Source organism: Sipha flava, unplaced genomic scaffold (genome assembly GCF_003268045.1).
Source record: "Sipha flava isolate LNK unplaced genomic scaffold, YSA_version1 272_pilon_pilon, whole genome shotgun sequence".
NCBI classification, from domain to species: Eukaryota; Metazoa; Arthropoda; class Insecta; order Hemiptera; family Aphididae; genus Sipha; species Sipha flava.
In genome coordinates, this window is record NW_020272937.1 from 369,468 (window position 1) to 390,688 (window position 21,221).

The 21,221-nt window shown below is 27.8% G+C and overlaps 1 protein-coding gene across 2 annotated transcripts in view; it reads right to left on the reverse strand.

Annotated features, from left to right (window-relative positions):
* Positions 1–15,195, reverse strand: part of LOC112685278 (filamin-A) — a 117,111-nt gene extending 101,916 nt beyond the window's left edge. For both annotated transcript variants that reach the window (XM_025557114.1, XM_025557113.1), the window contains exon 1: positions 14,859–15,195. The gene's annotated coding sequence lies outside the window, so the exon portion shown is untranslated. The remainder of the gene's footprint in view (positions 1–14,858) is intronic.
* Between the last annotated feature and the right edge of the window lie 6,026 nt (positions 15,196–21,221).

Here is a 21,221-nt window from a genome sequence, read left to right on the forward strand (position 1 = left end):
CCAAACACTATACATGTATCATTAAAATAATGTGTGGGTGGTGCTACGATTTGTTCAATAACGGAGCATACCACGGTTTCGAGAATTTATGTACATAACACTATTCTTTTTATATTTTAAAAATCTACACCGATAGTATCGAATCCATCCGGAACACCAATATTGTTTTCTTTTTTAAGTTTTTTTTTTAAAATCAATATCATTTTAATTTCAGCATTTATTTGTAATGCTAAATCGTCGTCAAAGATAATGCTGTAAAATTAACACAAATAGTATTTTATTGGCTGCATCCGAATCGGGTACCAAATTAAAATTACTACACTAGTTGAGTCCCGGATTTTTATAAGTGCTACACTAGTTCCTGAATATTTTTTGGTAAGTACTATATTATACTAACATTTTCCTTCCCATTTTAACATACTTAGGACTGTCTATGATCTATTTAGACCACAGGTATGGTTAAAAACGTTTTTTATAGTTTTTGTTTTTTAGTTTCTTTTCCATTAATTTTTATTTATATTATATAATGATTTTAACATTTTTAATATTTTTACTAACACAATTCTAATAATTTATATTTTAATGAAAAAGAAACTAAATAAAAAAAAAAAAAATTATAAAAAACATTTCTAACCATACCTGTGGTTTAAATAGATCATAGACAGTCCTAAGTCTGTTAAAATGGAAAGGAAAATGTTAGTATAATGTAGTACTTACCAAAAAATATTCAGGAACTAATGTAATACCTAAAATAATTCATGACCCAACTAGTGTAGTACCCACAAAAATCCGGGACCCAACTAATGTAGCACCTTTAAAAATCCGGAACCCAACTAGTACACTACCTACGATTAACCCCTAGTACTTGGGACCCAACTTGAATGCTCCGATTTTATTTCTACATTATCTAAAATTGTTCATGTTATATAAAAATAAAAAAACAGTATAAAATATAAATTATTAATAAAAAATATAATATTATACCAGGTATTGTAGTACAGTAAAATTGTAAACTATTAAACCATATTTAATATTTATAGTTAATACCTAATTAATTTTATTTATATAAACTTTATAAAATTTATATAAACTGTACGTGTAGTAATTACGATAAAAAAAAAAAAATAATAATAATACGATAAGCTCATCGGTAATATTTTTTTACCTTAATATATTTATTATAAATTTTATTTATTTATTTTTTTTTTAATAATATCAACGTTAGTATGTTTTGATAAATATAAATATACCTAGATATTAAATGATAAAATGTTATTATATATAGATATTTTCTAACACTTCAGGTATAACGGGCATTAATTTAAATAGTGTACTAACGAATATGGAACCAAAATAAACTAATGCTCCCGAATGAACTTTTTTTTGTAAACTGCATCTTATTGCAACTTTATCTTTGTTGGTTAACTATAATGTAAACTGCAACCAATTTTTAATTCATGTTAAAAAGGTACTACTTAAGCTGCTTCTCGTTTACAAAATATACAAAACGTTTAACTTATTAAAGTTTCTATGATTGTGTACTTTTTCAATTATATTACAGAAATGTTATTTTTGACCAAAACCATAGTATTTGTAAAAATACATCTCCGAATAATTATTACAGTAATACGACTATTGATGGTTATCACTACATTCAGCATAGGTCAGCTAGTACCAATAGTATTTACTAAAATAAAATCACAATGGCCGAACAATTCGTGTCGCAGAGCAAAAAGTGCTTGAAAATTATTTCAAATATTAAATTTTGTAAAATTCATCGGTCTCTAAGTTTGGGTGAGGTTAGTGGCAATATGCAATCAAAACTTGCACAGCATTTTAAAAACGGTAGGTGATGATAACAGAATTATTGAAAAAAGTTTAAACCATAACCATGAATCATAAAGTTATCAAAACCTGTCATATAATTCTAGCTTTTATAAAACTCATCCAAATATTTTCATGTTTATAAAAAAATTAAAAGAAATTAAAATAAAAACTTGAAAACTAAAAAACGTAAAAATTTTACAAAATTGAATTAATAAATATAATAGAGATTATTCCAATTGATGAATATGTATCAACTACTAAATTTTTTAAATTATATATATATTTTTTTTTTTATTTTAAATTAAATTATATTAATTATCATCTCATATGAGCTGTAATGAATTAATTATAAATTAAAGATTGAAATGTTGTTTAATTTTGTAGAAATATTACTATTCATTTTTTAAATTTTATCTGGGCGCCGTTTACATTTTTATTACACTAGATAAAAACACAGATGCAGTTTACTTATATTATTTTGTGTGTTAACTGTGTATTGGTTGCAGTTTACAGTCACAGATTTTTTTTTCCGTTTACAAAGTATTACTACTCCGAGTCAGTGGAAGCATTTTTAATAGTAAATCGATTATTTTTATTGATAAATAATAACATCCTTGCCGAATTCACGTATAAATAAGAAAATATCTAATGAACGCTTCGCCACTGATGGTAGTTTGATCGTAAATAATGTTTGTCTTTTTTAGTGTCTATAATTCGTATGTAAATTCAAATTTAATATTTCTCAGAAAAATATGAACGTTTAAGTGGCACAACGTTTCAACCATTGACCCTTTATTTCTATAGATGTACACATATGCGCGTACAGCAATAAAAAGTTCGAATAATAAATTACAAATTAATAGCTTATACCTATTATATGACTATATGTAAACATTCAGCACGCATCATTGCTAATAATTGTTACTGATTAACGGATGATTACATCAATTTACTCGATAACCACATATTTACTGTATACTAACCAATATCGGAACTATTTCTTACATTCTTTTGTTTCTCCATATATTCGATGTGCGAACATTATCTTATCAGGGGCGACAGAATTATCTTCGTTGACACATTTAACAGTATTTGTGGTAATCATTTTTCAATGATAAATCATCAGATGACGTGGTTACGGGTAATGTCGAGACAAGTTCTAAGTAAAACATTATCAGGTATTATCGACAAATTTAACGCGGAACAGATGTTCCGATTACTAAAATGTATTTGTCAACGTTTGTTATTAAAAAATGTTTTGTGACTATTATTTAGTTGCAATGGTACTGTGTGAAACATAGGAAAATATTAACTCGTAGTCTTTATAATATATAATAATTTTTTCTTAGTTTCAATCAGGAAAGTTGTCAAAATAAATTATTGGCATATGAAAATAATCGCTTTTGGAAAATACCGTGGAGGAAAAATTTGTGTACCAAAATATTGAAAAATAAATAAATATTTTCCAGATTTAAAATAAGAATTTTTTACAATACATTCAAACAAAATTACTATTCTCTTCGCTAAAATAATATATCATATAAATATAATAAAATATTTATTAAATAACAGTTCAATATTTGATCCATATATTACTTATTATGTCATGTAACGGTCACCATTGGAATAGCCTCATTTTAAGTTGTAATATTCAAAATTAATTTAAGATTTATAATCAGGGTTCATAATATAACGCTTGAAATGCAATTACCATTTATTAATGTAAGCGTACTAAAGTGTAGTATATTGTTTACGTACACAGTAGTCTGTTAAAAATTACACTTATTATATTTAGGCACATTATTATACGTACGGACAAACATGAATTTACATGAATTCGAATGTAGGTTTTCGGAAACAAAACAGGTTAAGGTAATGCGAACTTTGGCAAATTTTCAAATCATTAATTCTATTTTTTCACACCGATACGTAATATGTTTTTCTTTTTTTAAAAAAAAAATAAATAGGAACACTTATTTTTGTTGCATTGTACATAAAACAGTTAATTGTGTTTACTTGGACTCAACAATAAACATTCATATACACTGCTGATGATGTGAATTCATAATATCAACGGATCAAGTGATTATACATTCTTTTACTTGTATTCAATGTAACATTTTTTGCTATTGGCTTTTAATAATAGAATTTATAGATAAAATAATAAAAACGGGAAAACTTCAACAAAACATATTATATTATCTGAATAACCCGGCTTCGCCCGTGTACAGTTTTTTATGTTACCTACGTATAAGTTTTTATATTATCAGTTTTATATATGTTATCGATAAAGTATTGAATATAGGCATTAATATACATCCGAAACATATCAACTATCAGTGGTCTCATTAAAATTATTATTATAATAATTTCAACAAACCGATATAATAAACAAAATATCTGTAATATTTTTATCATAAAGTTTTAACAATAACTGCTTAAATAATTAAAGCAAATACGCTGTCCAAGGTGTATATAAAAGTATAATCTTCTAAAACAATTTTTTCCATTTCTACCCCTTTTTAATCCCTGTAGGCATTGAACTTTGAAATATTCTTTTGTAGGGGTTTTTTGCTTCATAAAATTAACTTACTGACTACATTTAAAACTCATAGCTTCAGTGGATCCGGCTAGGTGATTTTTTTCATTCTTATCCCTTTTAACCCTTTTAGTGGTTACATTTTGAAAAAATCCTTTCTTAGTGGATGTCTACATCACAAAACAAAACTACTGTCCAAATCTTATACTCATAGCTTTAGCGGTTCCGACTAGGCGATAATGAATCACTAAGAGCAAGTCATTTTATATATACAGATTCAAAGATGAAAACCTACAGATTACTAATCACGTGTCTGGACCAATATCATTTTTAAAAGCGCTATCGTTATCTGCAAGCTGATGGATAGTGATTTATTTAAATATTGATGTCGAAGATTTGTGATTTATTCTTGACCTATAGCCACTTTTGATGATCAATTTAAAAAACCCAGGGTACATATTGTCAAATAAATAATGTGCCTGGAGGAATAAAATATTTAATTTCTACTTGAAGTGAACGTGTAGACATTTAATCATATTCTTTTTCGAAAATGTATTTTATATTTTTTCAAATTGTTATAAAGTTATAACCTGGATGGAGACAGCTCTAAAAACTAATCAAATGTTTGTACTTTATTATACTTAATAACTTAATAACTTAAAAATACTCGCTAAAATTGTATTTGTGAATCTACCTAAAAATGTGTATTTAGTATAAAAGAATAGTATACCATTTGAAAAATTGAAACATCAACTTAAAATGGTGTAGTCATAAAATTCCTGGAAATAAAACAACCAAACAATATTTTTATGTAACATTATAAATAGGTACTTTAATGATAAAACACAATATAACAATTAGCACTAAACCATTAGAATCTAAAATAAAAACATATCAACGTTATTATGTATGTGATATGAATTAAAAATTAGACGTGACGATAGTACGACCGTTAAATAATAGCACGCGTTTCACTACAAATTATCAAAATGTGCCTCTAAAAAAAAAAAAAAAAAACGATGACTGAGAAATGTCGAAATAATTTGTATTTTAACACGTCAGTATGATAGTAAAAATTCACGATTAAACCTTGCGGTACACTTTTGACTCTTGTTGTACAGAAAACTACGAATTTCATCGAAATTAAAGTAAAAATAATATTGCTCACCTATAAATTATGTACATATTACATAATTAATAATCGTATAGCATTTACATTATTCATAGACATTTCATGAATACTTTATGATTAGATGAGGCATAGTAAAAATATTATGATTTGTTTACAAAAACTACGTGTCTTTTTGAGTACTTATTCAAGAAAAAGTTAAAAAAAATCCGGGTTCAACGATTTTTGGGTTAGATATAATATGTTCAACAATTTTATTTAGCATATTAAATATTATAATTAAATAATTTTACAGTTCCATTTTCATAACATCGAATAGAAAAAAGGTCATAACACTTGACTTATTGGTTTCAATAATTATAATGTGATGATATTTAGATTCAAATGAACACCCTTTTACTTTTTTTAACTCTTGAATATGCACGACCCATCTATCCGTTGTGGCTCAACCATAACTGTAGTCCGTGAAGAACTTGGTAAGTACCCAATGTGTGATCTTAAATTGGCCGTTTACGTCTGTTTATGGTTACGTATCTTCCAATAGGCGACGTAGCATTCAATAGGCGTATTATTTAAAATAATATACACTTTACCGTCTTATTGATGTATACATTATACACATGTTTACCCTTTAAGAACATAAAAAAAATAACTATCTTAGATTTTTATTGTAATTCCTTTTTATAATTCTTTTTTTTATAATTTTATGAGTATTACAAATCTTTAAGACGTCGAATCTTTACATGAAATCGTAACGCAAACACGTGTTATACAAATATCTTCTACCATATTATTGTGTAAACAAGTATACCAAACCTGGTTTTGAGCATAATAATCGATTCCTGCGGTGCATTTGATAGTAGAACGGTGGTAATGATATTATTTGAAACAAGTATTTAAATAATACGAGTTTGTGTGTGTTTGTGTGTGTTTGTATACGTGTAAGATAATTAATCGATGGCAGGAAAACATTCGCTCACAAAATGTTTACTGATATTTTATTACCATTCATAAAGCAAAATACCGTATCACGAATAGGCAAACACAGAGGGGCGCCGCGGTCGATTCAATCCCCGATAAGTTGTAAAAGAAGCCCTATAATATAAAAGTAAGGGGCCTGTATTTCATCCGATGTTGCTCAAATCAAATATAGTTTATTCTAAAATATTTGGTAAAAAATAAATTATGTTTTGTAATAGAAAAAATTAAACTAAATTTTCGTGCAACAATATCTCATGACAATATTACAGCTACGATTGACGATATATATACAAATCATAAATAATTGAAGCTATCTAAATAAAATATACGAGATTCCAGGAAAATTCATTTGGACTAATATACCACAATATTAGATAAAAATTAAAGTTATATTTATTTAATTATTTATACATTACAATTTATTAAATACTCTTACACGTTTTATTAAGATAGAGCCTAAAATTAGTGTAGGCACTCCCCTCCCCTAAAAAAAAAATACACGTCTGCGAACTCTTATAATATCACATGAACATATTTGATTTTGTCTAAATTAAAAAAAGGTATCTCCTGAAAACTTTTAAAGCCAAATCCTTTAGAAAACAAACCGATATGGCGTGATGGATGGGATAGTAATAATGAAAAAAAAAACTTATTTCCTAGTGGCCTCTACACGTGCATAATAAAATAATATTATTACAATACAAACAATACAATCCGTATACGCACGAATGAATGTATGATATTACGAATATAAAATGTTATAATTTATAAACTAATATTATAAATTTATAGTAGTCGTGTGTAAACGAATTACAGATGTTTTTATATAGATATATTTTATATATTCAAAGTGTAGTTGAAAATTATATTTCTTGTAGCCTATACCTTTAATATCGTTTTTATGAAATAAAAATACATCAATCGTATTTTGATTTTTGTTCAGAATCTTAAAAATTATATCACACGTTTACATTATATTGAAAATTAATTTAACGCTTACTGGCCAGAAGTGTATTCTTTATACAAAAAATATTTCAACATTGAAAAGCATTTATTTTGCATATTTTATTAATTGGTCACCATATATATGCATAAGTCTTTCTTATATTTATACATTACATATTTCATTAACAATTTTGACTATCAAAATTAATATATTGATATATTGATAGAGTTATTTATATTTTGTTCGGATTAACAATATCTTTGAGGTACCTTATTTTCATTTATTTTAATATTTTAATTAGTATTAACAGTTAGATTTTGTAGCACATAGTATTTATTTTAAACCCATAATTTGTAGAACGTTTTTTTGTGTTTAAAAACCATGAGCATGATAAAGCGAAATTATTTTATTATTTATTTTGCAAAAATGTCTAGCTTATTGGAATTCTTGTTAAATCGAATCAGATGATCCAATAAATTATCATTCCGATATATACAGTCGTAAAGGTGTTAAAATAATCAATTTTAACAATAAGACTTGAAATTTAAATAAACTTAAAAGATAAAACTGAAAAAAAAAAAGGCTTTATACTTTTAGAATAATATTCTAAATATTATTATTATTTTTCATATCAAACATGGTTATTTGACATATTTTTTTAAATTAAATTAATTAAAACCGTGGTATTCAATAACGCGTTGTTTTTAAATAAATTATTATAATACCAACGAGTAAAAAATACAATTTATAATAATGACTTTAACACGAGTTATAATAAAACATTTAATGTTTTGCTCATTCACTTCCATTAGAAAGACTAATCAGTTGCAATGGTCCTCAAAAATAAATCCCAAGTGTAACAGCTGTTTTTATTCAAAAAACGCGGAAACATTGAATCTGAATCATCAATTAGAATATTATTTTGATTACGCAGTTGGACCCATTAATAACGTGACGACCCACGAACATAATCTGTCCACTACGATGAACAGATCGTGTGTCGTACACAAATTTAAATATAGAAAAGAAAAAATGATTTCTAAAATAAATACGCTAAAATAGTTTACTACAGAAGATGAACCTACAAACGTACACGCTTTCCAGGCGCGATAACCGTTTTGTATAAAGATAACATTAGTAAATACAGTCTGAATAATAATCAATAACTCTTGGTTCGAATGGCGTCATTTTCAGTAAGTAACTATATACCAAGGGGGAGTATGGAAAACAGTGAATTATTTAATTAATTAAATTAATTATTTGAAAATAAAATATAAAATATAAATCCGTTATTTAACAAACAAAATGTTTATAAAATTTGATATTGTTAATTATTGCCCGAGTCGTAGTAATCATTTAGCAACCACGCAATATTAATTATTTATTACAGTATGTACCTATACGCGTTATGGTCGATTTTTGAAGGCCGAACAATCATATGACAGTAATCGGTTAAAATCTTTAAGGACATATACAGTCAAAAATAAGTGCGCATTGTTTATGTCCGAGAGTGTATTTATTTTTTGGGAGTTTTCTTTACATTGTCGACGGTACAATATCCTATTTGACTATGAAATGTCAACGATAAAAACTGAATGCACATAATTTTTAACTATCAAAAGAGTCCATGTTGATTATTACATACCATGGCATAGTTTGGTATGTCTGACATGTACTTACCTAACATTGGATGGATTGAAACATTTATGTTTCGATGTTTGGTCTAAGAGGCCGTAACGGAATCAGATACAATAAAAAAAATTAGTAAAATAAAGACTGTTATTAAATAGTAAATTAAATTAAATTTTATGAACTTGCATTATCACGATAATCATAAGCGTGCACAGAATTCCTGGCAGGATAGTCATATTTAACACATTACACACACATATACATATTACGTATATATTCATAGTCACATCTAAGTTATAAAATGACTATCAATTATCATAATAATAAGTAATAATATTGAATATTGTGAGAGGAAAGTTCGCAGAGTAGTCAAGTGCCTACCATGACTATCCCGTGCGCACGCTTATGACGATAATATTATGCTGACAGCCGAAATGTTATTGTAATATTAAGTACTTTTGATATACTCTATTTGATTATTTTAAATTGTTATTCATTTTTGTTAAAATTATTTATCATGTGCACATTTCCATCATTAATTTTAAAATGCACGTTTAATACATGTTTTGCTGTTGGTTTATAACGTACATTAATTCACTCTATGTTGCAGAGTACGTAATAAAGAATATGATGACTAATTTTGGTCGTCAACAAACGTAAATTTTCTAAATACGGCTTCAAGCCGACTCGGAGATTATTCGATCGTGATTCTCACCAAGTTCGATAATTGATGTGTACGTGTAATTATACGTGTACGTGTCAGAGACCGTCGTTTAGGTCCCTATGTCAGATAAACAAAATATTTTTGACCTTTATTGTATACTACGATTGCGTCCTTTTGTAAATATCAAATCTTTAAAATACATATTTATGTAAAATCATGTGATTTGGAAAATTGATTAAGTCAAATATCGTACATAATATATCATTATTTATTAAATTGTACATAAAAATAATAATTTTTCATTAATTATACATTTACATTCCTTATAAAGTACAATTCCACTGTTTAATATTATTGGCCAACAATTTATGAAAACAATAAGTACTTAAAATTATTTTTTCTTATTGGTGTTTATCTATTCAGCTTAAAATGGAAATTAGTTTTACATTTTGAAATTTCTCGATGAACTTAATTCAAAAATATAATAATATAAGTGTACATAAAAATATAGAGGTCGTAAGAATTTAGAATCATTATAATAATAAAAATAATAATAATAATAAATCGGTTAATAATGGACTTTCCAGTCATTAATTAAATTAATTTAATGAGTGTTATGGTATTAATCGATAAGAGTAACATGTATGTCCACAGCTACCTCACCGACGATATTCTGGACAGTTATTTTGTTTTTCATTTGTTTGAATTTGTTTAACAATTTTCAAAATCTTCATTTTACCTCCACTCCCGTTATAAGTAAAAAACATATTTTCTCATGTCCTCGACTTCCACTTTATAATAATTACATTTTTAATTTAAAATAGTATTATTTACAATTTATTTTAATTTGTTTGAAAATTTTAAATATCTGTACTGTGATCTCTTTCTCTCTCATTACATTAATAATAAAAAAAAAGTGTTTTTTCAATTTCATGTCTTATGCAATGCATATCATAATTTTGGTATTTGAAATTTATAATATTGATCTAAATGTATTATTAAATCAATGTATTATTTTAAGACGTGAAAATATTGTCTGTATCTATTATTACAAAGTATATTAGAACAAAATCACTATTTTTTCTTGTATTAACAATAATGAAAACACAACACAACTAATATAATTTAATATATTGCATTATATTATAATGCAAACAAAAACAAAAATCGATAAAGAAAAAAATATGGCGAAAATCACACAGTATTATTAAGATTAGGAATTTTACAACAAAAATTACATCAATTAATAATTATCTTTAAAACTCATAATACTAACAAATTATCAGTGTTATAACAAATTTTAAATTATTAAAAAGTAGGAACGGATGACATGGGAAAATAGGTTTCTTGCCTATGCGCAGGGGCAAGGCCGTAACTGGGGGGTTCAGGGGTCCGGACCCCCTCCCCCCCCCCCCGAATTTTTCAAAAGTAGAACCATTTAGCTGGGGGTGAAGTTTGTTTACTATAAATAAAATGAACTAAAATACAAACCTCACCCCCCCCCCCCGAAATTTTTTTCCAGTTACGGCCTTGCGCAGAGGGTATGCTGCTGCATACCCTAAACATAAAGTCTTGTTTCTAAACATACAAAAAAATAGATAAAAATCATGTCATATTTGATCTTTAAATATATATTATGTGATTTTGTATAGCATTAAGCCCGGATTATGATAATTTGGGGCCCATAACTATAATCAAAATATTGATGACACACAAATATATTTCAGAGATAAAAAGAAAATTATTATTCTAATTTATAAATTTATTTCTTGCTTATTTTAATACAAAAAATAAAAATTTTATTTATATAAATAATTTTTTCTTTCTTTTTGGGAAGCAAACCTTTTAATTATATTATCGGTATTAATTACTTCTAAAACATTACTTTCTGAACACAAAACCATAAAAAAAAAACTAAAAAAACCTACTATCCAACAAGGGCCTACTATCGTTTGATATCCTTTGTGGGCCCGGAGCCATGGCCTCCGCTACCACCCCCTTAATGCTAGCTTGTATTGCATTATGATTTTAATTATATTTTTATATTCAGTCCTAGAAATTTTTATCTATTTTTAAAACACAAATTATATATTATAATAACGATTTAATAATTAATGAAATTAAGAAGTACTATGCTTCAAAAGAAATTAAATAGCTTTCAACAATGGAGCAATAAATAGCAATAAATTAAAATTCCAAAAAGATTGGTGATATTTAAAACTCGACCAATTGCAGAATTGTTTTATGATCAATTATAATTATTTATCAAATTTATTTTGTTTTTCATCTAAATATATAATTACGTTTTTTTTTATTTACCCTAGGTATTTAAATGTATTACTCAAACCATTTCAAGTGTTCTGTAATTAATTTTTTTTTTCATAATTTATTTTAAATTTAAATTATGAAAATAGTTATAACAATGAAGAAATGACTATTCAGTCATTTTTTTCAGGAAAAAAATTAAAATTTTAAAATAAGCAGTTATTTAGATATTTGTGTGTATATTTTTACCTGAATTTTTAACGATTAAATTAACTTTCAGTAGTGGTGGGACTAGGCAGTGATATACTTTTACTGTAAAAGAGGTCTGTGTACGTATATGTTTTTTTGCTTATAACGGGAATGAAGGTAACATGAATATTTTGAAAATTATCAAATTCAAACAAAATAGCAAACAATACTATCGTAAAAAAAAATTAAATATCCAAGATATTACAGATTATATACAGTTAGACATATGTCCTTAGCTCTTTCTGATGGTTTTTGGTATTTTTTAACTATTATTGAACAAATTTTGATAATGATCAAACAAAATATCTGTAAAATAATTTTCTAGAATATCGTCGGAGAGAGGGTTGGAGAAAAGTAAGTATAAGAGTGGGGTCATGAGATTTAACTTTTGTAATATCGTCGTTTTGCAAATTGTTTCCAAATAATTCGTCAAAATAAGAAATTTTGTTTGCAAGTCATAAAAAAAGAGTTTGCAATTAATTTGCAAAATATTGTTATTGATTCTTTATAAATAGATCAACTTGGGAGGATCACGTGAAGCTAACCTCCCCTGATCGAAAATGTTTACTGTCAAGTTGGGGTGATTTTCAAATATTAAAAATAAATTTTCAATTATTTCTAGTTGATTTATTAAATATTAGTAATTGGTTTCGAATGTATCGGTCAGCTTGGTTGAGATACTTCATGAACATACCAAATATGTTTACCTCAACTAAATATAAATTACGGTCACATTACATATTGTTTTTTTACCCGACTTAGAGGCGCAAACGAAACACTGTAAAGGTAAATTAAGTGAATATGAAATATAATCGGATAACGCCCGTGCACGTATGTGGTCGAAATTAAAAAAAAATGTGAACGCGTGTGATGTAATAGTGGAAGAAAAATAATAAATACAAATTCGTCGGCGAACCTATCGCGCGTATAATAGTACAATATTGTCTATATATGGACACGAATACTTGAAAATTCCTAAACAGAAAGCACCGTATGATATCGTTGTTGGTCATGATAATGTTATGACTATTCATGGTTTCGTTCGTACAGTAAATTTATATTCGAGGTCGATATTTCACGTAATCTCCGTAAGAGACGCGCGCGTGCGTGAATATAATATACCGATATGGTTACAGAACGCGTCGTTATGATATCATCGATGCGATGTTATTCGACGTGTAAATTATTAAACGTTTGGACGAATTTTCTATTTTGTCCGCGTAAAAATGTAACCGTTTTTTGTAGAGTCAAAATAAATTCGAAAACAACAGGCACGTCACATCAAATTTTATTCATTTCACACCTAACTCATTGACAGTTAAGTACAAATAAAAATATAAATTAATACGAAATGTGATAAAAAACATTATAAATATTTAAAGGTAAATGTGATTAGGTAAAACGTCAATAAAGTATGTTAAAATGATACTATTTATTACGAGTATATGAAACAGATGTGCTTGAAATTCCAAAAAAAAAATTAAAATCTTATTATTTAAATATATATACATAAATATTCCATAATAATTATTAATTAAAAAAAAAAAAAAAATTGAAAGATATATGTTCAATTAGTAATTTCTAACTATCAACCCATTTTGCACTCATAACTGTGATATTTACGGTCAATCTAATTAGAAGTTAGAAGGAAAGAGAAAATTGCATTTCGCTCAAACACATGTTTTAAAATCATTCACTTAAACGCAAATTCCTATATAATATTCGAGATGTGCTACACTTTACCTCTAAGAAGTTTATTGTATTATTATTATTAGTGCATTTCAGCAATACATACTCAATACATTATTACGAATATGTATAACATAGATTATCTACATAAGATTATAAAATTGATAAAATCGTTGCTGTTCCAGACGTAATTTTTTTTACTTAAATTCCTTTCGTATCTGCTTAATAGCTTGAACGCCACTCGTTGAATATTATATTTCTATCACTCCATCTACAGTAACGATTATACGTGCGCAGGAACAATGAGCGGATATACTTTTACGACGAGATAAAATGTCAAATTAAAAATTAATACAGTTGTTAAATTAATAATTAATATCGCGTCAAATTATCTTCTCAATCGTGTACTTATAGTTTCTTACAGCAAACGTGTAATATACTAAATTACAACACAAATAATAAGTAATTCAATGCAGAAACGTGTACTGTATAACAATTCCGATCGAAATATAACGCGTTGAACAGCTATGAATTTCGTATATTCTCAACGATTTTTGTCGGAATAAACTTCGAGTCGTTGTACATACTTTTCAAAGCGATTACATTTCGAGTCATCGGGTCCTGATGTTAACGCAGTCAACGTTTTTCAACGACGAGAGTCGGTCGGTCGATTCGTTTTTGTTATTTTCCTCCGTTCGAGAAAACCCGAATTGATTAACCAACCATGTTAGCCGACCGTCAATCCGGCCGGTAAAAATGCGATAACTGTTACTTTTTCAGCGGACGTGCTTATCGGCCTTACTGACTTAACATTTTACTGGACTTTTGTTTCTCTGGTGACGTCAAACAACAGAAACGGTGCTGGCAAGGGCACACGTCCATAAACCAATCGTCTAGCTTAACGTAGTACTTGACGTAAGAGTTAAATTTTACGTACCGGTATGGAGTGCGCGGAGAGCGCACTGCTGCGGTCCGCGGTGGGTCTATGTTGTCCCGACGACGGACGGAAATCTCGACGCGAGACCGATATCACGTGCGCGTTTGAAATCGAAAAGTCCTACGAGAAAAAAATCAAACGCCCGGGCGGATGTTGAAATGGAATGGAAAAAAAAACAAAGAAAAATTAACACGAAAACCGAACGTCGCGACTAGAAAATAATATTGTAACCACGAAATCGTTGTTAATGAAACGTTACTGTACGCGTGTAGTCGTCTGGTGCTGTTGCTCGCTGGTGCTGCGTCACTGATGAACGGCGGTGTGCGATTGTCGCCGAAGTCGACACCGGTCGCGTGGCTTTGAGAGACGTTTCGATGGCCTCAGAGAGACCGGGGCGGCGGGAGTTTTAAAAATAAATCCTTCGCGGCGGCTTTCACGGGACGACACGCGTGCGCGCATACGAAATATATATACGAAAATACACGCTCACACACGCATACGAAAATACACACTCACACACACATGCATAAGAAAATACACACACACACGAAAATATGCGCTCACAAAAACTCGCAAATTTACCAGCGATACGCCGTCAGCCTAATGTTTACAATATTGTTATTTTCAGTGTACTCGTGAAACGTCGTCATAACGGTGTTCGAGCAATAAATCTCGATTGAGAATAATAAAATTTCAAGCTGATCTCACTTCACGTTTATAGCATAAGGCTGACGGACGTTTCTAGTGCAATAATCATCACTCACTAACGGTTTTATAATTTATTTATTTATTTTTAATATTTAATCAACTTAAATAATTTTAAATCAGCGAAAACCGAAAAATGTATAGATATTTTTTGATTAAATGAGATATTTTTAAAATTGAACGCAATTTAATAAATACTAATAATCAAGATCATAACATTAGAAATTTAACGACAATATGTATAATTTTCAAGTTCAATATTAATAAAAATATAATATTTTCAATTGAAACAAATTTGAAATAAAATATTTTGGAAAAATAGAATACCTAAATATAATATGATATAACAGTAAATTATTTAATGTGATTTAAAACATTTTTGTTTAGTGATCAACTATCTTGATGATAAAATTGTACCCGCGCGATTGATTTCCTAACGACCTAATATACACAATCCAACCGGCGATGGATTGTTCGTTACCGTTTCACCGACGAAATCAATAACCATAATGTTAAGTTTGTATTTCATTATGAAATGGGAACGAAAACGTATTTTAAACTGATCATCATTATTCCAGTTTAAAAAAGTGACACACGATCAATCGGAAACCAAGAAAAAAAACGTAGTTGGACAACATAGAAAACGACGATAAGAAAAACATCCGTTCCTTCATAAAGCAGCGTCCCTAGATGAGAAGCATTACATAAACACATTAGTGGAGAAAAATACGAGAAATGCAACGACCATGTGTGACTTGTTCGCAGTGCTTTTCTCGTGAAAATTAATTATTGACGAACTTGTTGCAAAACGCACAATGAAAAAAAAAATTATGGTTATTGTAATAAGTCTATACGAGAAATATTAAATGCAAGATTCAATATTATTTTTTTCTTCGAAAAAAGAAAAGTTTATCAAATATACCAACTTGAGTTAGTCGAGTTAAATCAACACAACAATTTTTAAGTTAAAGTATGTAATGTAGCTGGATACGATTAACAAGTTATTCTAATCTAGTTACAAGTTAATTTTTTTTTTGGAGAAACTTGTTATAAGTTACACATACATATTTACATTTCAGTGGTCACATAGATACATACAATAACTATAAGCTTACATAACTACACAAAACTGCAGTTTTACGGTCAATACAACAAAGTTATTATTATTACAGAAACATACAATCGGTAACCAATGTCTAAGGACCAAGGAACACGATAACTGTATGGGATGTCAAACTATATAGTTGCATAATACAATGCAAAAATAAAATGTCATACTCGAGTATTATACTATCAATGTGAGTAATATATTTCTGCGCCAATATTACACTATATTGCATATCGCCCGGAAACGCGTAAAGCGCACAGGTTTTCGTGACTTCGGAGAAGGTACTGTCTCTTTACCGATTAACCGCGATAAATCGTACAAAACACAATCATGTGTTCAATCCTCGAATCGTATGTTATATTTGTAATGTTTTATATGCAATACCGAAGTCACCGCGTCCAAATATGGTCGTGAAACGTACCAGCGATCGGCAGACCGTTTCAAAATGGTTAAACACGTGTTTAATCTTATATAGTATAATGACGTAATGTGTGCGCCAAGGCAGGATTAAGATTTTATAGGGCTTAAGGCTTATTAATCCACAATAGTGGTTAGTTATTTTAATTGATCATTTTCATGCAATGAATCAAATAAGTCAGACCATTGTGCAGTAAGGTTGTGCTGTACTTTACTCTGTGCGTTATCTTTTTCTAATAACTAAATTACTCTTTGCATTCCTTATATTGTTTATATTTACTTATTAACTACATCATACCTGGAGTCATCTGTAATATTTGTAATATTCAATTCACTGAAATTAATATTCTTGTCAAATGTGATAATTGTGTTCTATCTGCACATTCTAAATATACAGGACTCTCTGCAACTGAAGTTAAGTGTCTTTCTTCAAAAAATAGGTCTCTTAAGTACTTTTGCGATGGCTGTGATCAAGGTCTTAAAGAGTTACCAGAGTTAAAGCTATTAATAAAAAAATTATTGGTTGATGTGGAAAGTATAAAAAAAAATATGAGTTCTAATTCTAATTCCGATAGTACGTCTTTTCGTTATTCTAGTGAATTTATTTTTAACGAAATTGATGAGCGTAATCACTGTGCTAATAATTTATTATTCTATAATATTGAATAATGTAATTCTAATCGGTTGGATGATCGTATTACATCTGATATTGTACAAATAAACAACGTAATCAAAACTATTATGATCAACACATCTGTTATCCCTAAGAAAGTTATTCGCGTTGAAAGCGAATACAAGCTGGGAAATCACGTCCAATTAAAGTCATCTTTAATTCTAAGTCTAATGTATTCGATATTATCAAGAATAAACGTAAGTTATTACAATGCAATGCGCCACTATCATTGATTAATATAAGTACTGATCAGACCCGGTTTCAAAGAGAGGCTATGAATAAACTACGTGAGGAATTAAATTAACGAACTTCGAAAGGCGAAATAGATTTAACGATCAAGTTCATTAATGGTGCCCCAAAAATTATTAAAAAATCGGATCGTCTTTAATCATTCCCAATATCAACAAACTCAAAATTTTTTAAACTAAATGTAATATATCAAAATGTAAGAGGTCTTAAGACAAAATTTCAATTTTTTTCGTAATTCTGTTAATAATTTAAACTGTGATTTATTATTCTTATCTGAAACATAGATAAATAATACTATTAATGATTTAGAACTTGGTATTGTTAATTTTAACATTTTTAGAGCAGATAGAATTGGTACTCATGCTTGTAGAGGAGGTGGAGTGTTATTGGCCATCAGAGATAACTTGGAATGCAGGTGTATCGTAATTGATAATATCAGTGGCATTGATCAGGTATTCGTATAAGTTAATTATAATAACGTTAAATTATTGTTAGGCTGTGTTTACATTTCTCCCAATACCCATAAATATATATATATATATTAAACATTGTGAGCTAGTCGAAAATATTGTTTTTGTTCATTCTGTAGTTAATACACTTATTATTGGTGATTTTAATGTAAATGGCTTCTCTTGTACTGATTATACCCAAATTAATCCTTAAATATTTTTGCGAACGTTCGCTAAAAAATGTGTTCTTGTAAAATGTAATGTACTATACGGTGTTCCGAAGACCAATTTAATTTAGCAAATGTTTGTATACCCATCGTGTTGTAAAAAAATTGAATTAAGAAAAAATTCAGAGATATGATTTTCAATAATTTATGGGAACAATTTTCTTGTACATTTAATGAAAGATGGTATTCAATATATGACACCTTTTACTAATTATAATATACTGTTATAGTTAAATCAATATTGTCCTTTATTTAAATTAAAAACTCTAGCGCCAAATAAATGACATTTTGAATCAAATCAAATATCAAATTAATGGTATTGAATGAATAACTATTGCATTAATATTTACAATAAAAATAAAATAATTAATTTTATAGATCAAAGAAACAAAGGAATACACAGTTATTGGAAAATAAAAATTATTGAAATAAATAAAAAATATATAATAATAATAAAATACATATATTGTATCAATTAAATAAAACATCATTATAATTTAATTAGTAATTCAGTGATTATAACAGTGGCGTAACAAAAAAATGTGGGCCCCACCACAAAAATAAAAAATGGGCCCCTAAATTTTGTTTAGGTAGGTACCTATATTAGTTTAGAACCATTAATCTGATATAGGTAAATCACTTATTTTAATTACAATTTTGTTATGATATGATAAAAAAATAGCAATATTTATTTAATATTACCATTGATTATATACTATAGATTTCTCACTGGCCGATTTTCGATGGCATGAAAAAAAAAAATACTTATAGAGGGCAATTCAAAACTAATAATAATAAAATCTTATTTAATTTTGGCCGTTGTGTCGTAATGGTAGAGACGGGTGTGTATCGATCAGTATATTATGCGGACACCGTACACGAAAAATTATCATATTTTATTTAATTCATTTAGATTATTTTGTTCGGTGGTGTAACATAGAATTTTCAATTATACAAGAATATACTAGACAGTCAGAAAAATTCACATTATATTTTTTATTTCGAGAAAATTATTTATTATAATATAATTTTGAATCTCATAAGGACATTTAAGTGTCCTTAAGATTCCCCAGGGCAGGTTAGTTACATAGAGTAATAAAACGTTTAATCGTTAATACTGTTATTACTTACTGTAAGTATTTCCACATGATATGTTATACATATTATATATTACCATACAATTACGAACATATTTAATAATAACAATATATTATTATAAATATAGATTAACACTAATTTAATTTGATAAAATAATTATTCAATTTCTTCACGGGGATTAATTTTACTCTAATCAAAAGCCCCAAATTAACGTGGGCCCCCCGCAATGCAGGGTCTGCGGGCCACTGGATTATAACTATACAATGTTTGATTATAATTAGCAATACAAATAAATGATAAGTACTTACTTAAGAACATTTTTATCAATACAATTTATAAAGATTCTTAGATTTATAAATAATAAAAACAAAATTTATATTCTAAAAAATTATTTAACGAAATTATCAAATATTAAATTATTATTATTATTACTTTATTACTGTTAAACATAATACTTTCGTAAAACTTATACGTGCCGTACGTATTTTATAAATAGTATTTTATAAACCTAACCATGCTCATAATAAAAAAAAAAACTTATATAAAATATTTATTATTCGATGAAGTCTAATCAAAATATTTTTTTTTACTTTCATTAAAATACCATTTTAATAAAAATCATATGTTTATATGCTCAAAATGTTTACTGTTCTTTATTCTATTATAATAATTATATAAATATTATAATAATTAATGGTAAATTTTGTTATTGAATTTTTTCTGTAGAGAGTCCGCAAAAATGTTTAGTACAGAGCCCAACATTTGATGGTCTGGACCTTATATGTTAAAATAAATTTACAATTCATTACGAATTCGTGCACTGTATTATGCGTATATACGAAGCATTTGAATTGGTTCCCAAGCGTCCCAACTTGTTACAACAATTAATCAACTTCTATTATCGCTGCTTATCGCCAGAAATTAACGATTCTCGATTCGATAGAAATTTAACAATAAGGGATGGGCTTGCATTAGAAAATGAAAAAAATTTCTAGTTGATAATTTATTACACTTTGTATTATACATTTTTTATGATACATCATATTATATTTATTTTTTAACAAAAGAAAGAGTATTGTTTATAATAACCACCAACATATGGCATATTTTTTTTTTATTTAAATTTTTTTTTTACACATAGTTATTAACTATAGGTAATTATGATAAATTATAATGTGTTTTCAAACTAGGAGATATACAATGCAACTCAAGACATGATTTCACGGTGAAATAATAAAAACACAGACAAGATAATAAGCTAAATGCATAATTCTTGTTATAAGTGATGACCAATCATTGAAATACCGAAAGGTCATCATTCCAGAACTATGATGTTTGATTTATTGGATTAGATAAGATTAAAAAAACACACCAAAATTATTAAATTTGCGACTTGCATGGGTATGTATACGGGAACTGAATGGGTCGCGGGCGTGA